At 40.8% G+C, this 23,004-nt stretch overlaps 1 protein-coding gene and 1 long non-coding RNA gene across 2 annotated transcripts in view; one reads left to right on the top strand and one right to left on the bottom strand.

The window, feature by feature from the left end:
- Positions 1-8,237: 8,237 nt before the first annotated feature.
- LOC125325529 lies at positions 8,238-13,447 on the bottom strand. Its single transcript, XR_007203372.1, has 2 exons — positions 13,338-13,447; positions 8,238-9,169 (listed from the first exon to the last, which is right to left on the bottom strand). It is a non-coding gene; the product is annotated as an uncharacterized LOC125325529 (long non-coding RNA).
- Positions 13,448-17,574: 4,127 nt separating this feature from the next.
- Positions 17,575-23,004, top strand: part of FAM3C (FAM3 metabolism regulating signaling molecule C) — a 59,546-nt gene continuing 54,116 nt past the window's right edge. Inside the window, exon 1 of the mRNA XM_048300516.1 lies at positions 17,575-17,595. The gene's annotated coding sequence lies outside the window, so the exon portion shown is untranslated. The remainder of the gene's footprint in view (positions 17,596-23,004) is intronic.

Here is a 23,004-nt window from a genome sequence, read left to right as displayed (position 1 = left end):
GATATGTATCATCCTTGCACTTACTGAAAGTGGGCTGTAGCTTTCAAGTGCATCCCTAGGGTTCTTGGATTATAAATTTGTTTAATAATTGTGGTATGTAGTAACATGGTAGTTTGAGTAATAGAATAGTTTAACACAGACGGGATCATACTTAAATAGAAGTGAAGAAAATGCTGAGGACAGAAATAAATGGCATTTTTCAAAGCTATTCCTGTACTGAGTGTGCCAGCTGCCAAGGGCCTTGTGAGGAGAGTCTGATCAAAATCCAGGCCCCCTGTCCCCAGAGAAACTGATGTGACCTTGGACACTTTTATCTGAATCTCTCCATAGCTGCAGAATTCAGATAAGCTGAAACTAAGATACAGGCTCCTTTTTCATCATCTTCCAATTTTCACAAGCCAGAAGTTCACTAATTTTTGGCTCATCTCTAGCAAATTACTCTCCAGAATTTTGCTGACTTGAGGTATACAATTCATGTTGACTTCTGCCTGGTAAATAGTAAGAAACATGGACTTTTTGGGGCAGGTTTCACAAAACAGCTGGGGACTAGTATAAATAAAGGTGTTTGGAAAACATTTGTCAATAGCCAGTTTTAAAATTTTTTTGAAAGATCAACTAGTGTTCAGAGAAACTTGTGAGTAACTAAGAAGTGTGTCTGGGAAATATTCTTGCAATTTAAACTGTCATAGGATTTCAGGAAGGAAAGGAAAATTATTTCTTAAACCACACCATGAGGGAAACTTGAAACCTTTAGTAAGATGCTACCAAATGCCCTGATGTCATAGCTTTCCTATCTCCTTCTCTGTTTCTGTGTATTTTTTATGCTTCTGGCTTACCAGACACAATATTTGAAATTTGTTTGTTGCAGGAAGTGTTGTGCTCTTTCTGATACGGTGCAGGCGTGGTCACCATTTCTGACCTTTCCAAATCTACTGTCACTGTTTGGGGACCTTTATGGTTGGTGTCATTGAATGATTACCTGCCATTTCAAGGTGCAAGCTTTGAAGATCTCTTTTAAGCCTCTGCTCCTCCTTTCACTCACTATAGATAATAATATAAAATTATTATAATGCAACTCTAGGAGCCGTTTTTGGTAATAATAATTTCTCCCTCATAAATGAAACAAGATTCCCTTTTGCTAAAATTCACTATCTCCACGTCCTCCAAACTGGGATGACTAAAACATGGCTCAAAAATTATGAGAATATCTTGACTTTGATGATATAAAATAGATAATGTAGGATTTCTTACTTTCAAAAAAAGTGTTAAAAAAGCTGTCCCTTTATCATTATTTTAAAAATTTTTCTTTATTCCCCATGGGTGTAAATGTGAAAGAACACATCATACTGATGCTCCAGTGGTGTAACTGAGCTCAGAATCCCCTTCCCCATGGCCACAGCCAGATCCATCTGGTCACAGCTGCCAAGTAGCCTCACAAATCTCAGTGGCAGGGTTCTGAGGGGACAGGAAGGGTTGGAAGCAGAAGAGGGAGGATGATACATCTTGATAAGGATTTCAACGTATATCCTTCAGGAAAACTATTATCTATGGAAAATAGCCTGGTTCCAAAGTAGAATTTTGGTGGAAAATTTAACTTATACCAAAACTCTTGCCAGGTATCCAGTAGAAACTACATCAAATTATTTATGTTTGTTATATGAGAGTAATTAGCATTCTAAAGTGAATAAGTGACTTTGCACTGGAAGGTGCTGCTGAATAGTATAGACCCACTAGGGATTCACTCTAAGCTGTGAATATGACAGGGTCTAGGAGGATTTTAGTCTCTCTGAATAATGAAGGGCATGTTTTGCAGTGTGGAGTGCAAGGAGATAATTCTCAGCACTTTGGATAAATGACACTGCCTTCCCCCACAGAGGATAAATTAATCGGCTCTGTCTCTGTTATATCTCTTCTGCAGAGGGAATTACCGAGAAGCCCTTCAAGTTTAAATTAATTTCAAGGTAAGTAGAGCTACAGTACCTACTACTTTCACAACCATGTACCTAACTGCCAGTATCACATTATTGGTGATTATTGGCCACAAGTGTGGCATTCATAAAATGAGAACAGCCTGTTTACACTTAGCCCTCACGTGGCTGTGACCTCTGCAAAAAGAAAAAGGAAAAAGAAGATTTGGGATTCCCATGAGCCAAAGTAATTACAAGGAAAAGCCCTAAAATATAATTTCACTACTTGCCCTGTACCATGCCAAACACCTGCCAGCTCTGCAATGCTGGCTCCTGCAGGAGCTGAGTCAATTTGGCATTCTGAAGTGCTCAGCATGTTTCAGGACAGCACCTGGCTGAGCCTGATACTCCATATGAATAGACAAAATCACCAGTGATTGCAATCTCTAAAGGAAATATTGCCTTTCATTCTATCTAGATCTTATCACCTAAAGTGGGTGTAATTAGAAAAAATGCAAGTGGATGTAATCAGTTTGGAATGTGCATGGGGCAGTTCTTGAACCAGACTTGCAGTGCTGACCCTAACTATATTATGGAAGCAATTTAAATTCTCTGAATTAAAGGAAAATTATATGTGTAATCACATGAAAATCTTGAATCTTGATGTTTGTTTTGGGAAAGTTTTTCCCTGACAGACTTTCTCTCCCATAATTACACTTTCGTGTAAACATCCAAAGCAACGTCTATTAGTGAGTTTATATTAATAACCAAAAAACACCACAAACACAAACCAGACATGAAAAAACCCCATGTTCCCAGATGCTATGAGCTACTGTTTCTGCTTGTCTTCTCCTTGTATAATTCTTAAATTCTTCCCAGCATTTGCTAGAAAGATTTCACTTGTACCAACAAAGATGGACTCTCCTGCTTTTATCAGGAAAAATTAACAAATGCTTCTTCGAATCTTATAATTTTTACTACAAGCCACAAATATTGCACGCAAAGGCAAAGTCTGACCACTGTATTTTGGAGGACTGTAAGAGTACAATCAAATATCAGCCAATGAAATGTTTAGAAATTTCTCCTTCTCCATGGGTCCCTACTCCCAATCTCCATATATAATTCAGTTAATCCCTAGCACTCATGCTATTTATAACTGTATTTAATTTAGTTACTGAATCAAAACATTTTGTTAACCTTTCCATTAATGGCATGCTAAGGACTAGCAGCAACTCCCAACAGTATTTTATTTGTACTTTTTGATAGCTAAGGCTTGTTCTGTTCATCAAGAAATTTTTCTCTGGTACAATTTGGTGGAACTTTTCCCACTACCTTCAAGACCAAGATACTATACAGTATATTTTGTTTTCCTGCATATTTTAACAAAATTTCTGGTTAATTCACTATTTCAGTAAAGCAATAAAATTCCATGTGACTTGTTTGGGGCACTAGCATATGTTTGTTTATTTTATATATAGTATGTTCTTTCTGCAGGGCTAGACTTTCATAGAGATGGCAGCAGCCAATAAGCACAAGCATCTGTTGGAATGTTATTTTACAGTCCTGAGAAAAGTTGCTTCTACTTTTATATATATACAATATAATATAATATATATTGTATATGTGTATTTATATATATATACTTTCATATATATTTATACTTTTGAGTTCTTTCACTCAAAAAATTATCAGCATGTGTCCCTTTCTTCCTCCCCTGTTTTTACATGACTAAACAAGTCTGAATTTTTCTTAATTGAGGCATTTAGAAAGAATATCATAGCATTGCCTGTTGTAATGTGAGCCAAGAGGTAAGAGCTTCCTTTGGGCTGAATCAATTGCCTCAAAGCAAGTGAGCAGCTTGCAGTCTGGAGAAATGAGCTCAGTGAAAGGGTAGCCACCTAGACTAACCCTTACAGAAAAATGAAACATCCCCAAAACTTCCTTCTGAATTTTAGCTGCCTTAATCAGGGCACCACTGAAGAGCTTAAATCTGTCCTAGCTTCACAGCTTTCTTCTAGAGTTGTGACTGGAAAGGAGATGCTGGTGTCTTTAGTTCTCTGTGAGGGGATTCATATTCCCTCCTGGATCCTCACATTCTGAGCTCATGGTTTGGATTGTACTTCTCAGAAGCTCTCAGATCCAGTGGCCCATTCGAGGTGAGGCCACAACTTCCTAGTTCCAGGTCCAGCAAGTAGTGAGGCTGAGCATGTGCCATGGGCACACACACATGCACAAAATACATATGCACATATCTGCATAGAGAGACAGATGTCTACACATGGCTGGCCACACCAACAGAAAACACAGCACTTAAGCAAGAAGAGCACAAAAGGCCTCATACTCTTCCCCTCTCTCTCTGATTAGGATAAAACCCATTAGTGGAAAACATGTAAAAATATACACGTGACCAGCAGTTGCCTCTGGATCCCAGTCTCCCCTGCTGCTGTCACTGGGACAAAGGCACCCCCAGGCTGCCACTGCGGTCTGGTTGCTTGTACTCTGACCTGCCACACCCACCTCCCCACCCCCCTCCCCAAAACACCCACCTGTTGTGGGGATCAGGCACAGGGCACTGCCAGACACCACAACCTGTTTATACATTTTATCCCTTTTCACCTCTATTTTTCCACATTTGTTTCTCCTCAAATGACCTCGATTCCTCCCTTTGCTCCACTTTTGGTTCCTCTCCTAAACATCCCGCATTAAGTCTCTTGTATGCCAAAAATGCTGTTGCCAGCATTCCATAATGGATTCCACACCCTTGGAGGCAGGAATCCCCCTAGACTCTCAGTCTGTAAGGCGAACTAGGGAGACCCTCCTAGGCAGTGGGGCCGGTAGCTTGGAGAGTAGATGTGCTTGGCTGGCACTGATTAGGTTACTGGGTTCCTCTGCCTTGCATTGCTCCCCTACTCCTTCATGTCTATGAAAATTAGCTTTAAATCAGATAGTGTAGAAGTCCCACTTTGCACAGAGATCATCAGTCACTAGGCTAAAGTGAGCATCAGTCAATGGCCTTGCTCTTAGGTGAACCTTGCTATCACCCAAGAGGAACCTGGGTCTTCTGGCAGCATGGCAATGCCAGATAAAACATCCACCTAACAGCAGGGATCCTGATTTTAAATCCTGCGGTGCCATCAGGTCTTTACAGGTAGGTATAACAGTGTGTGCTCTTCAGTGCTTTATGTGCAGGTTAGAGCACAAACTGGAGGCCAGGTCTTCTTCCAGGTGCCTGAATCATCAAATCGCTGACTCATCCTCACAATCCTCATCTGTCGCCCCACTGCTTTGATGAACCCGCCATCTCCAAAATACATCTAGAGTCTAGATGCTTTCCCAAGAGTTCAGGCTTGCAGATAAGAAGAGGAAGAAGAGGCAGAAGAAGAGGCAGCACCTTCTTTCCTCTTGAATGTTAATCCTTGAACATCTGCACATAAAGAAGGAAAATAGCACTGCCAACACATGCTCCAGACATGTATTTGGAAGAGCTCTATGTAGCCATTATAACATAGATGCCTACTGGACTGAGTCCCCATCTGAGAAACAGTTCTGTACAACTCATTATGGGGGTCAATGTTAAAAGTTCTTGAACTTTTATAGAGGCCTAAACTTATGAGGAAAAAACTTCAAATATCTGGGGAATACTATACATAGGAAACATGAGTACCTGTGGACTTAAAATTCCTTGAGGATTAGATGGCAAGATGTTAAGAGCTAGATTTTGGATGTCTACCTACAATGGGAATTTGAAACTAAGTGATTGAGACAGCCTATCCTTCTGTACTCATAAAGGCTATCTGGCATGTACATTTGTTGTGTGTCTACCTAGCCACCCTGATGGGTTCTCTGGTTCTTATCTTTGCAGTCTAAATATAGGCTTTGAAGCACACACAGAAAACACCTTGGTCTGAGCTGCAGTCCAACACATTTGCAGACACATCTCCAAAGCGGGCAGAAAAAACATGTGCACCCAGCATCTGTTCCAAGAGACAGCTACACCTTCAGACCGTGAGTCATGCAGTGAATCAACACCTGAGCTGGACATCACCTGTGTTTCTAGAATTCAAGCATAAGAAACCTGAAATATGTTTTTGTTTACTGCAAGCTAAGTGTGCGCAGCACTTCCAGCTATATTGCTGAGTGTCTTCTCGGAAAAACTAAATGATCCTGGAAGTTCTACTCCAGTAGACTGACATTAAAAAATAAATCCCCAATTAACATGAGCCCACGTTTATGTTATTTCTTCTAGCCAACATTCACAGGGCTTTTTGCATCTATTATTCAGTACAAGCTTCCTCACAGACTTGTGAGAAAGACAAGCATTACTTTCCACACTTTCTGTATAAATAAACAAGCTCAAGCAAGGTTAAATAGCACCAGGTAGCGCAGGAAAGCTTCAATCCCAAATTACTGCAGTATCTGCATTACTAGATAAAGGGGTCAAAATTCCAATGCTATTTCACAGTCAAAGTGTTTGAAATTACTTGTCTGTGGATGCATCTTTAATATACAGAACTATCTTTCCTCCTAAAGACAGAAAACCAATGTAATTAACCTGGGGTTCATGCATTTTTAAGAAATAGAAGGCAGATAAGATGGACTTTGCTCTTTCCCATTAACCAAGCTCTCCTAAGGAAGATGAATGAGATGGGCCGTGTCGCAGCTGTGCCTAAGCACTCTGGTCTAAGAGGTAAGATTATTTCACCTGCAGTTTAACAAGCTACTGGTAACTGACTGGAGGTTCTCACTACAAATGTGGTGCAAAACACATTAGCTCAGACTTCAGTATAGGTTAATGAAAGAAAAAATGTTTTCCCTGACAAGTATCAGGGAAGGAGCAAGCACATCGGCAGTCACCTGTCTTGGCTGACATGCAGTAACTTATTAAAGTTCAGAAACCCACTAGTCTACTTGAACCTTTAGAGATAAACAACCTATCACCCTAATTAAAATGCAGCTCTGGAAGCTGCCCTTCAGGAGTAATGGAATGTGCAGTGCTGGCTTGATTCTGTCTCATACAGGAGGGAGAGTGATTATGCAAAGTCATGAGTTCACTTTATAGATGAGGGAGTAATATTAATGAAGGAGCTCTTGAAAACGGAGAAGCATGTGCAAAGCTTTCCTTTCAGAATAAGAGATTATACTGCCAGTGTTGAATAAAAGCTCGCTAGGTACTAAATGGGTTTATTCTTAGTGGACATTTTTAATGTCATTTTTTTTCTACATTTGGCTGTATCTACTATAAAGAATTATAAGAACTTACATCACTTTTATTTTGTAATTGTGTTTTTCTTCAGGAAACAAGCCCTGGCGTTGGGTTGGCACAGGGTCACCTGTGCACCACTATTTTTTTAGGATGCTTTGAGACAGAGGTGAACAGGCAGCTGGAGAGAGTGCAGGACTGCAGGGAAGGAAGGGGAGAAGGAAGGAGTGTCACAGCCTGGAAGCCACCTTGCCCAGACAAGAACTGGGAAGCCAGGCCACCTACTGCTCTTGCTGCTGTCAGGGGGAGAGCACAGTGTCCTGAGCTGAGGGGGTTGCTGCAGGACAAGTGGCTCTGAATAAGTACCTAAGAAACCAGAGAGCAAAGGCAAACACTAAACACTGCAATAAATGATAAATAATGGCTCCATCTTTACCCTATATAAATCTACAGAAATTTTCTTATGTAAGCAGAAGGGGATCAGGAATCTTTGGGAAGGAAAACATGTTGAGTAATTGCAACCTTACAACTAAAAGCCAATTTTGAAGTGGCCTCATGCTGCATAACAATTTCCTTTTGCTTTCTGTGCTTGCAGGATGGGTGCTGTAGAGGGAAGCACAAGCAGGCTGCATCCTGATGTGATCCTCAGGGTATTGCACAGCCAATAATATACAGAGGCTCAAGAAATCCATCTGAAGCACTTTGCAAAATCTTTCTATTCAACTTATGTTTTTTCTCCATTTGGGGGATTTTCTGGAGGTGATGATTTTCTCTATAAAATTGATTATTTTTGAAGTATTACCACAAAGTTTACCAATCATTCGTCAGAGCTTTCTGACAGCAATCTGCTTCATTCCATTCTTGGACTCTAATTGAAAAACAATGTAATTTAAAATGCCAGAAGCAGATTAAAGTCAGCAGTTGTCAGAACTCCATTCTTTTAAGGAAAAAATTAAAATGATTACTAGCAACTACCTTACTCCATTCATTTTTTCCCTCTTCCCTATTGAATAATATGGTACTGAGAACATATAGCACCCACAAGCAAAATGAAGATAAACATCCTGTAACAGATTTCAGAACTATCCTTGAACTAGAAGCATGAAGAAGCAGATGAAACACTGAAATGTACTCTGAATTTTAATGGATGCTTTTAAAATAATCTCTATTCAGAGATAATATTGTGTGGAAAATTCACTAACAGGAAAACAGCTTGTAGTGATGTGTCATATGTGAAAATAAGCAGAAAAGCAGCCACAGGAACAAGGAAAGGAACAGTCCTGTGAAGACATTCTTCTTCCATTTCAAAACCTCTGCTTCTCCCAGGGTTCCTACATTGGCAGAATGTTCCTATAATGGCAGAACAGTTGCACCTGCACTTCCTTGCATAAAGAGTTATTTTAAATTCAGAATGGACACAGTAAAAACAGTGGCAGCCTAAGAATGTTTCCTAAGGAAAGGGGAAGACAAGACATCAAGTACTACAACATCTGACTTAAATAAATCCAGAGAACAACCTCTCTTGACAACTGTCAAAAGTCTTCAATAAGGTTGCACTGCCTAAAATGACTGAATGTCAGAGGAATCTTTGCAAATAAAATATCCAAGGATTTTCTGGGGCTTGCCTCTCTGTGGATGATCTGTGAAATGAATTTTACCCTGAGAGCTGCAGTGGTGCCAACAACAATTATTCCTGGTTTATATTTACAGCTAGTTCTTTTGTCCAGCACCCACAGTGCATACTGTGAACTTCAGCAAAGAATACTTTGTATGCATAGATCAGTGTGCAGCCCAGGCTCTGCTGGGTGGTGTGTAGGTCTTTCAAAAGGACATAAAGTCAGAGCTTTCAAAAGGACATAAAGTCAGAGCAAGAAAGTGCCAAGAGTAGGGAATAATAGTATGTCAGCCAGACCACTCTGGAAAAGCAGGTTTTCAAATAAAATCTGGCCTGATTTGCATCATCAGGACATAGCTTTACCCTAAGCAATGTTTGAAGCAGCCAGTTTGAAGCAGCCAGTTCCAGTCTGTTCCTTCTGGAATATCCATGAGCCAGAGTTGTTTCCTGGGAAGAGACAAGAAAGGTGATACAACATTCTGCTCTTTCTCCCTGCAATGTAGACATTCTCAGCTCTCTGTCTACAAGACACAGAGATGCCTTGTCTGGGAAATGTCACCATAAAAAGCCAGATAGGTTAGCTCACAATTTTGCCACCACCAATCTTGTGGCAGCTGGCAGAGATTACTTCTCATTTCCGTCTTAGAAAACATTATTTAGGAAGTTGTCCCCTTGCCTACACACAGTCAGTCCTGAAAATTCACAGAGAAGGCAATTGTTCAGACCTTCAAAAGGTGTTTCCAGGTGGGTACTCCACACAGCTTCCTTCGCTCCCTGCTCAGGAAGGACTGAGGTATCCACTCTGTATTAGGTGGTTACATGGGATTGCAACATATTACAACAGTGGGTTCATCTTGCTCTGTCTTTTGCCACAACCTTGTCTTGATCAGGTAAGTAATCAAGCCTGTCAGTCTGTCCTAGAGTCGGTTTCATCTGGATACAGCCCCATATTACCCTCCAAATCATTCCCTTTCTTACAAATGCAGAGATTTATTTTTGTGAAAATATATTTTCTGAAATTTAATCTCTTTGAGTACTGAGAACCAAATTTTGCAAAGGGAAGGCAAATGAGAACATTTTAGCAGGTAATAAAAGGATGATCAAGCTCATGGGTTTTCTCATCAGGAATCCTTGTCTTGTGGCTGAATGACTGTAGATACTAATCATCCAAAATAGTGTGGTGTCTTGCATTCCAATGACAGAATTGTTATTGTACAGATAATACTTCAGGCTGCATGAGAGAATGTGGTTTAGTAGGTCATGCCCTCAAGGGATATTTTTAATGGGAAATAACTTTAATAAAACCAAAAATGAGTTAGTAAGATACTAATTCCTCACGCTCTTCTGCAGTGAGAACACCCAAAGGCACTCTAACATTGACTGCTAATTTTTGATTCTGTAAGCATAATTTTGCATCATGCTTAAGACTAAATTAGTTCACAGCATCTTCTTACACTTCATATTTTTGTAGGCATTACCTGTTTGTTTAACTCTAGTATTTCATGGGAGATAATGTGCCTCATACCACAGGTCTCCATTGTAACATCTAGACTCTGCTGGAGCATCCTGATGACCAGTGACATTCTCTGTTTATTGCTGTGTGAATCAACTGGTTCCACTTCAGCAAAGAGCAGTTTGTGGCAATTGTAAAAGTCGAACACTTGAGAATTACCTGATACTGAAAATGACAAAAGCATCATTAGCCCTGAAGGCTTCAGCTCACAGATGGAGAGAGCTCTGATGCCATCTACAGAGAAAACACAGGAGGGAATGAAATAGGCAGGCATCTTCTGCGTGGTTTCAGGCCAAGCAGCATGAGGTTTGGCCAGGAATCCTTTGGATTTCTGGTATAAACTAGTGAGCCCTCATGTCTGACCCAGTGTGGTCCTGTTGGCAACCTGTAGTCAAATCTGGCATTCAGAAAACTTCCATCTGGTGTCTTCCCTGGAAGAGATGCAATAGTCATTCAAGTATGAATGACACTTGAAGAGACAGATGCCTCTTCCAGAGGCTATGAATGAGCTGCCACAGTACTGCTGCTGCTGCCTCTGGCAGATGAGGGTAGGACACAGAGACAGACCTTCCAGCCATAACTACCTTCTTCCAATTTCTCCTCACTGCCTACAGCAACAGCAGATCTCCTTGAGACAGTCAGGGGGTGCAGCTGTTACTGCTCTTGATGGTAAGAAATTGAGGCAGCAACAGTTTCCAGGAGGTGAGAGTTGCTGGTGAAAAAAATGAAAAGAAGGGTGCCAAAAAAAGTAAGTTATTTTAAAACACCTGAGTGAACACTTTGCCTTATCCCTGTTCAGACACAAGGGCCAGGGCAAGATTTGAGATGTATTTTTAAGCAGAAGGATATATCCCTGGCACCCAGACACTTCTGAAGTGTCTTTACAGAGCTGAAACCCAGTCTTTGGACTGAGGACATGCTCTTTCCTTTGCCTGGACTCTGCTGCTCAGAGACCATCTTGGCTGTGGAGCCAACATACCTCAGCCAGGCACTGCCTGGAGAAATGAAGAACAGAAACAGCTCTGCCCCAGAGCTATGGGGTTAGATAAGAGAGTCTTGATACTAAACAGACTGAGCACAGAGGCAGTATGACACACCCAGATAAATGATAAGGCAGAAACACTGTGATGCAGCTGGCAATGCTGGAGCTACAGGGTACAGTACCAGGAGGAAATGCCAGGACAATCACCAAGGGTCCCTTACAGAAAGCAGGCAGCTTGAAAGGGGTCTGCCTGAAAACAGCCCTGAGCCCAAAAACTGTACTAAATATTGACAGCCATCTGAGGGCAAAAGGAAGAAAAACTGAAGGGTGTAAGGAACTCTCACTGGTAGGACTGTGTAATTCACTATTCACATATGATCATTATTCAACTCTTCCTAAACTTTCCTCAGGTAATGAAGGTTTTCCTGTCCCCTTAGCAAAGCATTCAGCATTTGTCAGTGATAATGTGTTGTCCATTAAATTTGGCTGGAGAGTCATTTGGCTTTCTCAGGTTTCAGAATAGTTCTTGACTCAGTTTTGGTTTACATGTTTAATGAGGTTTTCAATCCTGCTCTCAGTTTGGTTTTCCAAAGTCTAAGATTGCCGACAATAATTATTCATATCCTTATGTCCTTGTGTTCTTCTTCACACTCCTGGGTATAATTCACAGATTAGTCAGTTGGTCATAAAGTAAGGGACAGAATGGCCCTTTCATACATGCCCCAATGATAAGCAAAAGAATTCCTCTCTAGGTAACTCCTGAAAGGACATTTCATTTGTCTTATTGACACCAAAGAGACAAGGGAAACGGGAAAGACTCACTTTCTGCATTTCTCAGCAAAGCCCCTCACTGGCTGAAGAACAGTTATGTCTGGAGAATTGCTTTTCTAGCCTTGTGTGTGGTCAATGCATCTGACTGCTTCATAAATACTTTTAGGGAACATTCCAACATTTGTGGGAGAAAAAAAAAACACACAAAAAAAGGCCCACAAAATACCCCAAACAAACAAACAAAGCCCAACAGAATCAAGTGTTTATTTTCTAGAGATATCATGTACTGGAGTTCTTTCATAATGGCTATTTCTGTTGTACCAGATGACTGGTGGAGCATTAATCAGCTTATCTGCTGGCTTCTGTGTGCTAGAGTGGCATTTTCTCATGCTATTACTATTGATCCATTACCATTCCATTAGCTTACAGAACTGACTTATGGAGCACTTTAAAAATAGGAAAAGTAGGTACTACATAAAAGTGCCCTCTGTTTTTATTAATACACTAGAGCTAAATTCTCAAGGATTGACACTACTGATGTACAAGCAACTATACCTTGTCTGCCACTTAGCCTTGTAGGTATGTGATTCATCTTATTCCCTGTGGAGATAGTGCTGACCTGATATGGGATGTCCATTGCTTTCAATAATATCTTTTGGTTTAATACTAACAGATAAATTAGCTGTAGGATTACAGAACACATGGAGTCTAATCACACTATATTCTAACTTTAACAATATTTACAGTTTTCAGCAAGCCACTTCCCCTGTCAGTTCCTGCTCTAGCAATCACAATGATAAAAATTATCTAGTGAAGAATTTTTTTACACAGCCTACTATGAACAAATAATTTGGGAAACAAAAAAGTTTTTGAGCCCCAGAAATTTTCCATATGCTAAATTCCACTGATGTCCCAGGAATATGATCAATCCCCACGGTTTACATTTTGACAACAAGGATCTAAATAAGCACCAGCTCATTCATAAGTAGGACTGGCTTTGAAAAGAGGTGAAGTGGATAATTTTAGAAAAATCCACACTGGCTCAGTAACAGTGACAAAGTGGCCCCATTTGCACCGACTGGTTCAGAGAGTAGAGAACAAGTCAGCCCCACAGCCCGTGTAGTACACAGCCTGCACCCCTGCCCGCTCCCGTCTACCTCTGCCCCTTCTGGAGAGAAACCCCACTAGCAGGGCTGGGACACCGTCCCAAGCACAGAGGCGAGAGCAAAGAGGAGACCCCGGGGTGGAGAGCACTACCTTGTCTCACCTTGCCCCTGGTCAGTCGCGTGGTGTCGCCTGGGTAGGGCTTGGCACAGGAGATGGGAGGGAAAAGGGGGGCAGGTACTTACTGCGTCCAGGCACGGAGGCAGCAGATACATGAGATATCCTTGCAGAGAGGGGGATTTGCTCAGCCTCAGGGCTCCCAGCCGGCCAGGGAAGACAACACTTCGGTGAGCAGCTTTGCTGCTGACACAAAATTGATTTTTTTATGACTCAGTAGGAGGACAAAATAATACATTTAATTTTCAGCTATGGGGAAGAAAACCACATTTGCCTGTTTGACAGAGGTCACTGAGCCTACCTTCCTTGCTGAGGCTGTGAAAGAATAAAACTGCTTTGTGCAGTGCGGTGTGACAGAGTGCCAAAGAGATCCCTCTGACAAGAGCAAGGAGGAAGCTCTGTCATGTCTGCCCCAGACACGTGCAGCACATTTGATTCACCCTTTTCCTGCAGCTTAGGCACCCACTGACACCAGTGAGGTTAACTGCTAGCAAGTCAATTTGCATTCATTTCAGACCTGAGAAAAATAATGGGTGTATAGAGCATAGTGGTAGTGAATGCAGCCCAAAAAGATGGGTGACTGACACAGCTGTTAATAAGTTAAATGAAATTGGCTCTACTTAAACTCCACATTCTCTCTCTCAGCCAAATGTGCTTATCACAGGGTATACCTTAGGAAGAGGATATAGTTTGCTTCTTAATTTGTACACAACGTGCCAATATAAAATCTATCAGAACCTTAGTGAGTGTGGTCAGGAGTCACAGGTTTTATGAGCTTCCAAGATAAAGCTTGGTCTCTCTTAAAATGAATAGTGCCAACAAACAGGCTTTATTCTTGACTGTCTTCCTGCACCACTTACCAGCAGTTCTGAATACAACCCTTTATTACTGTAAAAATGACTGCAGATAGCTCCCAGAAATGGACTCTCAGGGGCATGAGGAATGCATATCCTCCTTTTTAAACTGTATAAGGATCTTCCTGATTTGTAAATTGCTCCAAAAAAAAAAAAAAATCTATCTATCTATAAAATGAGGTAGTCTGGGAAAATAGGCCTGAGACAAATTTGAATGAAAGTGGTTATTAACACTGTGGCTTCAGGGAACAGATAAAGAAAATAGAATGGATTTTGTAAGCTCATTATACTTTGTCCATAGCTTTGACAGTGTCTGTTTAATTCCTTGCACACCTGAAGAAACATCTTTACCTCTATGGAGATCATTCATATTAAATGAATAATTAGTTTGTTCTGTTGCTTCAGTTTTTATTTAAAATATAATTCATAGGCAAATTCCATATTCCTGCTAGATTTATGAATTTTAAACCATACACTAAATCCATTTTATTTAAACCAACAAATTTTCTCTTTCAAAAGATAGGAGCTCTTCTGCACTATAAGAATACCTTTAGCAATATCTAAGTAGGCAAATGATAATTACTCTGGGTTTTTTTTTGTCAAGCCTGTGAATCTGATGCACACTAATTGGAGTTTTTTGTACAAGTAAGTAAAACTTCATTCTTCAAAGTGCTGAACAGCTTGCCTAACGCCTGGAAGAGGTAAGCCCCACTTCAAGGTGCCCAGATCCTCTAAGAACACTGACGTTTATGGGTCCTCTGTTATAACCCAAGGTTTCTCCAGCTGCCTAACAGAGTTTAATGCATTCATTATAAATTCTGTCCCAGAGTGAGAAATCCCTTTTTATTTATCTGTCCCATCTTTGTGTTTCACTCTTGGTTAGACATAGTTAACGGAGAACAGTAAGTGTTATCAGACTTCTAGGAATATCAGCTGCGTTTGTAATCATCTTCCCAATTCTTATTTTAAAAATAATATATGTGAGTGTATTAATGCAATGTAATAATAAATATGTCTGAGCAACTGCATACAGTGCAGGAAAGTACTAGACCAAAACCTCACACTCTGAATTCTTTATCTAGCTCAACTCTCTTATGATGTGGCTGAAAATGGAAGTAGGGTTTATTTTTCTTCTGAACAGTAGTTCTCTGTACTCCTGTATTTGCAGTTGCTGTTCCACACCCTGATGCACTGGACAACAAAAACCAGGCAAAAATCACCTGAAAAATTATTAAATTACTATAATGATAACACCAAGGACTCAGGTTTTTTTTTCTAAATTGTTATTGACCTTTTTCATGTCCTTTCTTGTCTTTCTGACACGTGCATAGAAGACATTTTTTGTTCAACATACATGATAAATGCTTGTCAAATTTTGTATGCCCAGACAATCAAAATTTCATCTATGTTTTTAACTCTGGCAAGCATTAGTGTAAGTCTCTGTCTTTAAAATACCACCAGTTCAGTCTGTTGGACAGTCTTCCTGACCAAGAAACTTCTGTTAAAGTGTTTCTACTTCCTAAGAATGCCACTATACATCATCTGCATTTCTGCTCCCATGGGAGTTCAATTTCCTAATTACATACATAAACCATTGTATGTTAGGTGTACACTGCATAATTACAAGAGAAGACCTAAATTTCACAGCTACTTTAATGGTACAGTTTTTTTAAGTAGCATTCTGCTCATTTTTATCATCATATATTACTCAAACTAGAAGAAACTGAAAAATATTATTTTCAATTAAAAGAAGTTTTGAAGACTTCTCTCAAAAATTAGGAGCTGGGGAATAAAATCCATTATTTAATTCTGGTATGATTTTCTGCTCACACCAGTATTGTGCTTCACAAAATACTAGCAAAAACTAGCTGAAATTTGCTGTAGCTGTTTCACTAGCTGCAATGAGAATTTTGTACACAGACAAAAAGTAGTTGCTTTCCTGGGTTCTACTGGGCAAGATCTGCCCACTGTTTGAATTGTATTGAGCATCATACAGACATGTTAGAGTGATATCAGATATGCCAGCTTTGTCTCTGATGTGTTGGAAGTTGTTCAGACTTTTCCCTCGGCAACATAGAAATTATTTGTTTGAGGAGTATGACCATATTGCCATGAGTTGCTGAGCACTGATTCTTTTTGAAATAAACAGTGCAACACACAATAGTAAAGGGAAAGGTACATTTTGCTCACTCAGAGCAATAAATGAAAAGAACATTTTTCCCACAGTTGTGGTGGTATGACTGCTATTGGAAAAGATTCTATGCAGTTGTTCTGCTATGAACATTTGTACTGAGGCAAATACATGGGACACAGACTGGAGGTACAGAATGAAATGTGGAACACAACACACTGGAATGTCTGAAGGTACCTGCACTGAAATGCTGAAAATTCAGAGAGAATTTCTTGCTTCTGGAAAGTTTTGTCATTTATTTCTGTCTCAGAGACATATGTGCTCAGATCCTTCATTAAAAAATAAAGATAATAATAAATGTCCTACACTACCTCCTTAAAATAAAGATCTTTTTCCTTACATCACCTTCTAAATTGATTTACTTTTCTACCTAAAGGTTTGGAATGTTTCACAGTCTTTAAAGTATAAAGGTCACATCTCCTCACATACCACATACCCATTTAAACTTCTTAATAAATATAAAAGATAATAAACTATAAGGAATAGGAACAAAAATCTCTAATTGCTATAAAAAGTTGATTTTAACATCAAATTACAAAAATATTACACAGTTACTCTTCTAAAACAACGGGGTCCCTCCAGATGGGACACCTTTTGCTGTGACTCTCTCAGCTGTTTAAGTGATCTGCTGGGTGAAGCCTCTATGACTAACTGCTCATTCCATTCAGCAGCAGAATACAAATCCTTCAATAAAGTGCAGTTCAGTCACCTGGAATACTGGGGTGGTTTTTTTGCATTCAGATGAATGAATGACTAGTTTTAGAGTAAATGGAATGTCTGATACGAGAAGCTGCATCCTGCAGGACCAAGGAAACCAAGAACCAAGGATGGGTGAACTTCCTCTTGACAGATAACCTTTGGTTAGGGCTCTCCGCGGGGCTGGGCATTGTCTGAACTCAAAGAGCCATTCTGTTTCAGCACAATTAAACCAACATAATCCAGCGGAGTGATCTAAATCTCCTGAGCACAGGAGTGGCGGGACTTTGCATTTCCAGTCACTTGCCCTTACTCAGCTCAGCTCAACAAGAATAACACTAAATATTCACTGGGGACAAAGGGTCTTGCGTCTCCCTTGCACTTTGTCTGTGCGAGAGGCAGGGGCGGGGTGTTCCGGGGCCGGGCTTGTGGAGTCTCCTGCTGCATGGCCACACTGGATTGGCGATGTGGTAAGAGGCAACACAGGTCACAGTATCAGCTTTGAGGGCAACTCAGTGTGAGCAGAACGATCAGGACTTCAGGTGCAGGTGGGGGATACACGCCATAACTAACCATTCAACTAAGGTAAGAGGATGAATGAGCCCTGAATAGATGAGGATTACAGAAGGACAGAGACACCTGAAGATAATGAAACAACTAAAGATACCTGTGCCCCCGGCCGAGACGTGGGTACAGCACCTGGCATCGGCACTGTGCCATCTCGTTGGGGTTAATAGGAGAACAGCAAGTAAACCAGCATGTAGGAGAGAGGAGAGAGCAGGAAAAAAGGAAAGCTTTGATTTCCTTTGTTTTAGGGGTACCAGCAGGAAATAATGCAGTATTCCCTTCTTTTCTCCATGGTCATGAATAGGAGAGAGAAGTGAGAAGTTAAGTTTCAGGCTTGCTCAGCAACAGAATCAGAAGTAAGGAAAGCAACTCTAGCTTTATTCTTTATCAGTTCTCGTGGGGGGAAGAGAGTTGGTGAGGGAGCAGAGCAGATTTGATTTGCATATCAGCTGGAGCAGCAGTGGGCAGAGTGGGAGGACAGTAAAACTTTCTGTACATTTCTGAGATGAAGAGAGCTATGAAAACTTGATACCTAGTTTCACTTCATTTGATCATTATTGTGTGGGGCACAGAATAAAACTAAAATATTCCATTTTATTGGACAAGGGACTTTAAGAGCGCGATGCAGTATTTAATTAATGTTGTCATGTTCTTATGTTAATTGTACTTCCTGGTTTTTTGTATTAGTATTCAATATGAGTATATTACACAACTTGCATTGTGGTTAATGCTGAATAAAATTCTAAGGAAAGGACAGAAATAGGACACTTTTGAGGGGGAGCATGAAATTAGTGACAGGAAATTACTTTTTAATTCCTATTTTTCCTTTTTTTTTTTTTTTTTGAGAGGTTTGAAAAAATTACAGCAGTGGCTTTAGCATGAGTTTTCTATGACAAGACAAATTTCTCCTTATGCTTCATTTAGCCCAGCCCATTTAGGCTGGGGGTAAGAATACATGAAACTTCCCATTTCAGGATCAGTGGGATAAACCATCAGTGGCCATACTGTCTTGTACAGTGGCATTAGAAAATGCCACTCGGAGAAAGCAGAAGAGACCAGTTGCCTACTGTCCACAAGGCTTGGTTAAAAGGTGTCAGAAGGTAATACACATCACTGCCTGTTCCCTTTAAGGAATTTATCTACTCCCTTTTAAGGCTGTGATAGTATCTCCGTTTTGCCTTTTCAAAATTAGCTACACCAAGTGCTCTCTAGCCCTAGCATTGCAAGATGTAGTAAATTTTACTTCTGCATTGACCTTTCCACCACCCTCATAATTTTGTAAATTTTAGTCCTTTTTCCTTTCCCTTTTTTCCTCATTTCCCTTTTAAACAGCTTCAATCTTTTGAATCTTTCCTTATAAGACTGCTGTGACATCCCCTCAATCATTTTAGCTGCCTTTCTCTGTACCTTGTCTAGCTCCACTGTGTTTTTCTTGAGGACTCAGGAGTTTTAAGCTCACAAGATGAGAAGTTTACATAGTGGCACAATTATGCTCCTTGTGTTATTTTCAACACCTTTCCTGCCAATGATCTGCATTTTGCTGGCTTTTTAGGGGGCTGATACTGAACACTATGTCAAAAATTTTTGTAAAATGACTGTGATATTTCCAAGATCACTTTCCTGAGCTGGAATCCTGAGAGTCCTGAATTCTCCACATAGGTGACTTTTAGATTCTTTTTCTCTAGATGCACTGCTTTTCTTTTAGATTGGTGAAATGAATTAGGTATCTTTTTTCCCATTCAGTTTTGTGAACTTCTGGAATTCCTCACTGCCTATTGTAAGAGCTTGGTATTATTTTGAAATGTGATGATTTTGCTGCATTTCCCTTTCCAGATCACTGGTGAAGAATATGAATAAGTCTAGTCCTCATACTAGTCCCTACTGAAGTCCACTGCCAATATTTTTCCACTTTGTACAGCATTAGCCTTTATTTTCAAACCTTTATCCATCCTCCAATAGATAAAAGGTCATTATCTGTAATCCTATGGCTATGTAAGGTTGGGTTTTTTGTAACCTTTGGCATGTAATCTAGTCAAAGGCTTTTTGGAAATTCAAATGTACTATTCCCTTTGCCCATGATATAATTCCAGCAGGCCAGGGAGATAGGACACCCTTTCACTCCAGCCCTGCTGACACTTTTTCAATAGACAGTGTTTATTCATGTATTCAGCAATCTCTTTCCTTTCTATAGACCTGTTTTACAATTTTCTCATGAGTCATACTCACTGCTCAGTAGCTCCCAGGTTTCCCCTCCAGCGCGTGCTGTGGATAGCCAATAGTTCTGCAGTATTATATCTCATTTCCTTCTGAACTCTTGGGTGAATGTTATCTGGTCCTGGTGACCCATTAACATATTATTCTGATTAGTCTAAGTACTTTGGGTATGCCTACTCCAAATCAAACTATCTTATCTCTCTGCTATAAAAGTTACAGCTTATGGGAATCTTACCAATACTGAAGCCAAGAATCTACTGAGTTTCCTTGTTGGCTCTTTTGCTCCCAGTTGCTCCTTATTTCCAGTCCTCAGACAGTCCCACCATTTTCCACCCAGGCTTCTTGCTTGTCTGGATAGGGCTAGTAGACATCCAGGAGTAAGATATACAGCACCTTCTGGGATGCTCTCTTCTCCCTGTAAATGTTCAAGTTTTGGAAACACTGGTATTATCACCTTGGCTGGGGTCTAAGATAATATTCATTTTATACCTATTCACTGTGACACTCATGATTTCATAGGTAACTATCATATCGTATCTCAGGGGAACTCTCCTGGCTGAATAGCCTTTTCTAGAAAGCAAATCCTTTTCTTTCGTATACTTGAGAGCTCTTATCCTTCTCTGGGCCTTCAGTTGGAGATTTTTGGCTTCCTTATCTATTATGCTTTGCCTGGTTTGAATTGTGTTGTGCAATTTGGGATAATTTTTCTGGAATATAATGTGGAAAGTTGGGCATCCTGCAACCTTGTTTATTTCCCAGAGCTCTAAGTTTGTAACAGACTCTGGCATGGGCATTTGCAACTCTTTTAAATCATACATACCTGTCCTCATTCCACATTCAAAAAGCATCCTGTATTTTCATTTGGGTTTTCTGGGAACAAAAAGTGTGCATGCACACTATGAACTCTGCCGATCATGGTTATTTACCCACAGTTAAATTTGCAGCTGAACTAAGTTAGATGTTACCTATCTGTCAGGAAAGAAACTTGTCAGAAAGCTAACTCTGCAAACGAAAAGGGCACAGTTTTTCATTGGATTAAGAAACTTAATCATATCCAAAGTGTATTGTGCTGTGAGGCATGCTGGAGCAAGAGAGTTATGCAGCTGCAAGTGTGGGAAGAAAGGGCAGGAGCAGTCCTCTGGGAGGCAATGAGCCATGGCCAGACTACACCCGACCAGCACACTGACTCACTACAGGTGGGATAGATGCAGTCACAGATTGATTGCAGAGTTGAGCTGGATGAATGCTGAAACCTGGTGCATTTTGGACGACATGGGTTTACTGCACACTTGCACAGCAACTGTCTTGGGTGTCCATGCCCTAGTACTGGCAGCAAGGGGCTGTGAGGGTGGTCTTTTTGAGAAGAAACCAGGACCTGCCCCTGACTGGCCAGACAGTTCCAAATAGTTCCAAAACTGAGGCACCACATGATGCACAGCTGAGCCTGTTAGCCAAGCTGGTGGCACCTCTGTGAAAACATTTAAAAAGGGGTTAGAAACCTGCAGAGCAGCAGAGAGAGAGGATTGAGAAAATGCGAAACAGCCCTGGAGACACCTAGATCAGAAAAGGAGAGGAAGGAGGTGCAGTGATTCCCCTACAGCCCGTAGAATATAATGGAACAGATATTCACAGCGCAGCCCATGGCGTTCCCTATGCCACAGCTGGTGAAGAAACCCTTGAAGAAACATGCGGCTCATGGAGAGTCCACACAGGAGCAGACTTCCCAGAAGGAGCTGCAGCACCCATGATGGACCAGTCTGTTTTTGAAGGACTATACCCTATGGGAAGGACTCTCACTGGAGCAACAGGAAAGTGTGAGGAGGAGGAAGAAGCAGCAGAAAAGAGCAGTTGTGCACAGATGGCAACTCCCCTATTCTCCATTCACCTGTCCCACTTGGGGTAGGACGAAGTAGAAGAGTTAGAAGATTTTGGAAAAAAGGATTGAAGTTGAACCTGGGAGGAAGGCCTATAGTGGTGCTTTGGTTTTGTCTTTCTTTCTCATTGCTCTACTTTTTTATTCTTTCTTTTTTAATGAGTAATAAATGAAATCAATCTTCTCCAAATCAAGACTCTTTTGCCTGCGACAGTGACTGCAAGGGATCTCCCTGTCTTTATCCATGAGCTTTCTCGCATTTTCTTCTTCTGTCATGTTGAGGAGGAAGAAGAAGCGAGCAGCTGGGTAGGTGTCTGGCAGCCAGCCAAGGTCAATTATTCAGTTACAGTAATGATATTCCATGAATTACAGAAACAATATTGTGCAAGTAACTCATTGCACGTACAAAGAAGAAGTACAGAGTACTCATTTAGTTGATAAAAAGTTCAAAATGAGCTGGCAGTGTGTGCTGACAGCCCAGAAGGGCCATTGTACCCCAGGCTGCATCAACGGAAGCGTGGCCAGCAGGTCAGGAGAGGTGATTCTTCCTGCTCTAGTGGAAGGTGTGCCTTCCCAATGCAGAGGGGTTGAAACTAGATGATCTTTAATGACCACTTTCAACCCAAACCATTCTATGATTCTGTGATTTCTCAGGGCTGCCGTCCAGTGTCCAGGAAACAATCAGAGCAGTAGGACCTAGCCACATTTCTAAAAATCTGACAATCAGCAAAAAATACGGTGATGGTGTAAAAAGCACAGAGAAATGCAGCAAGAAATTACAAGAAATATAGAGTTGGTCAGTCTGTATCAGATAACAAACAAGAAGACATAAGATTTTATTTAGAAAAGAAGGTGATGTAAAGTCTCATCCCTAGTCATGGACATGGGAACTGCCAGCAGCAGCACTGTGCACTGCCGCTCTCTTCCCACTCCTTACACTCATACCTGCAGTCAGATTCATCTGCTGGGGCACCTATCCTGCAGCAGTGATGGACAGGTTTCCCTGGGGAGAACCAGGAATGGGCTGGCAAGTTTATAGGGGTCTGCATCTAATAGATGGACATGGGAGACCTGGGATGCAGTAAATCCTTGTTCCTGCACGTTGATGTAAGAGTCCCTCTGTAAGTGTTCAGAGGAGAGTGTATCAGACACAGTCCGCATGGCCCTGAAAACACAGAGTAGGAATGTTTGACAAAGAGGTGGGGTTTTTTTTACCTTACAGAGTTCTTTATTCAAGCAATAACTTTATTATTACATGGTTTGCAGACATCTTGGACTCAGTCTGTCACACTTGGCATTTTTCTAACAGAAGGGTTTGTTGCAGTTGTACTTTCCTTGTA

Source organism: Corvus hawaiiensis, chromosome 4 (genome assembly GCF_020740725.1).
Source record: "Corvus hawaiiensis isolate bCorHaw1 chromosome 4, bCorHaw1.pri.cur, whole genome shotgun sequence".
Taxonomy (NCBI): domain Eukaryota; kingdom Metazoa; phylum Chordata; class Aves; order Passeriformes; family Corvidae; genus Corvus; species Corvus hawaiiensis.
Note: the sequence above shows the minus strand (reverse complement) of the source record. Positions and strands in the feature narration are given on the sequence as shown.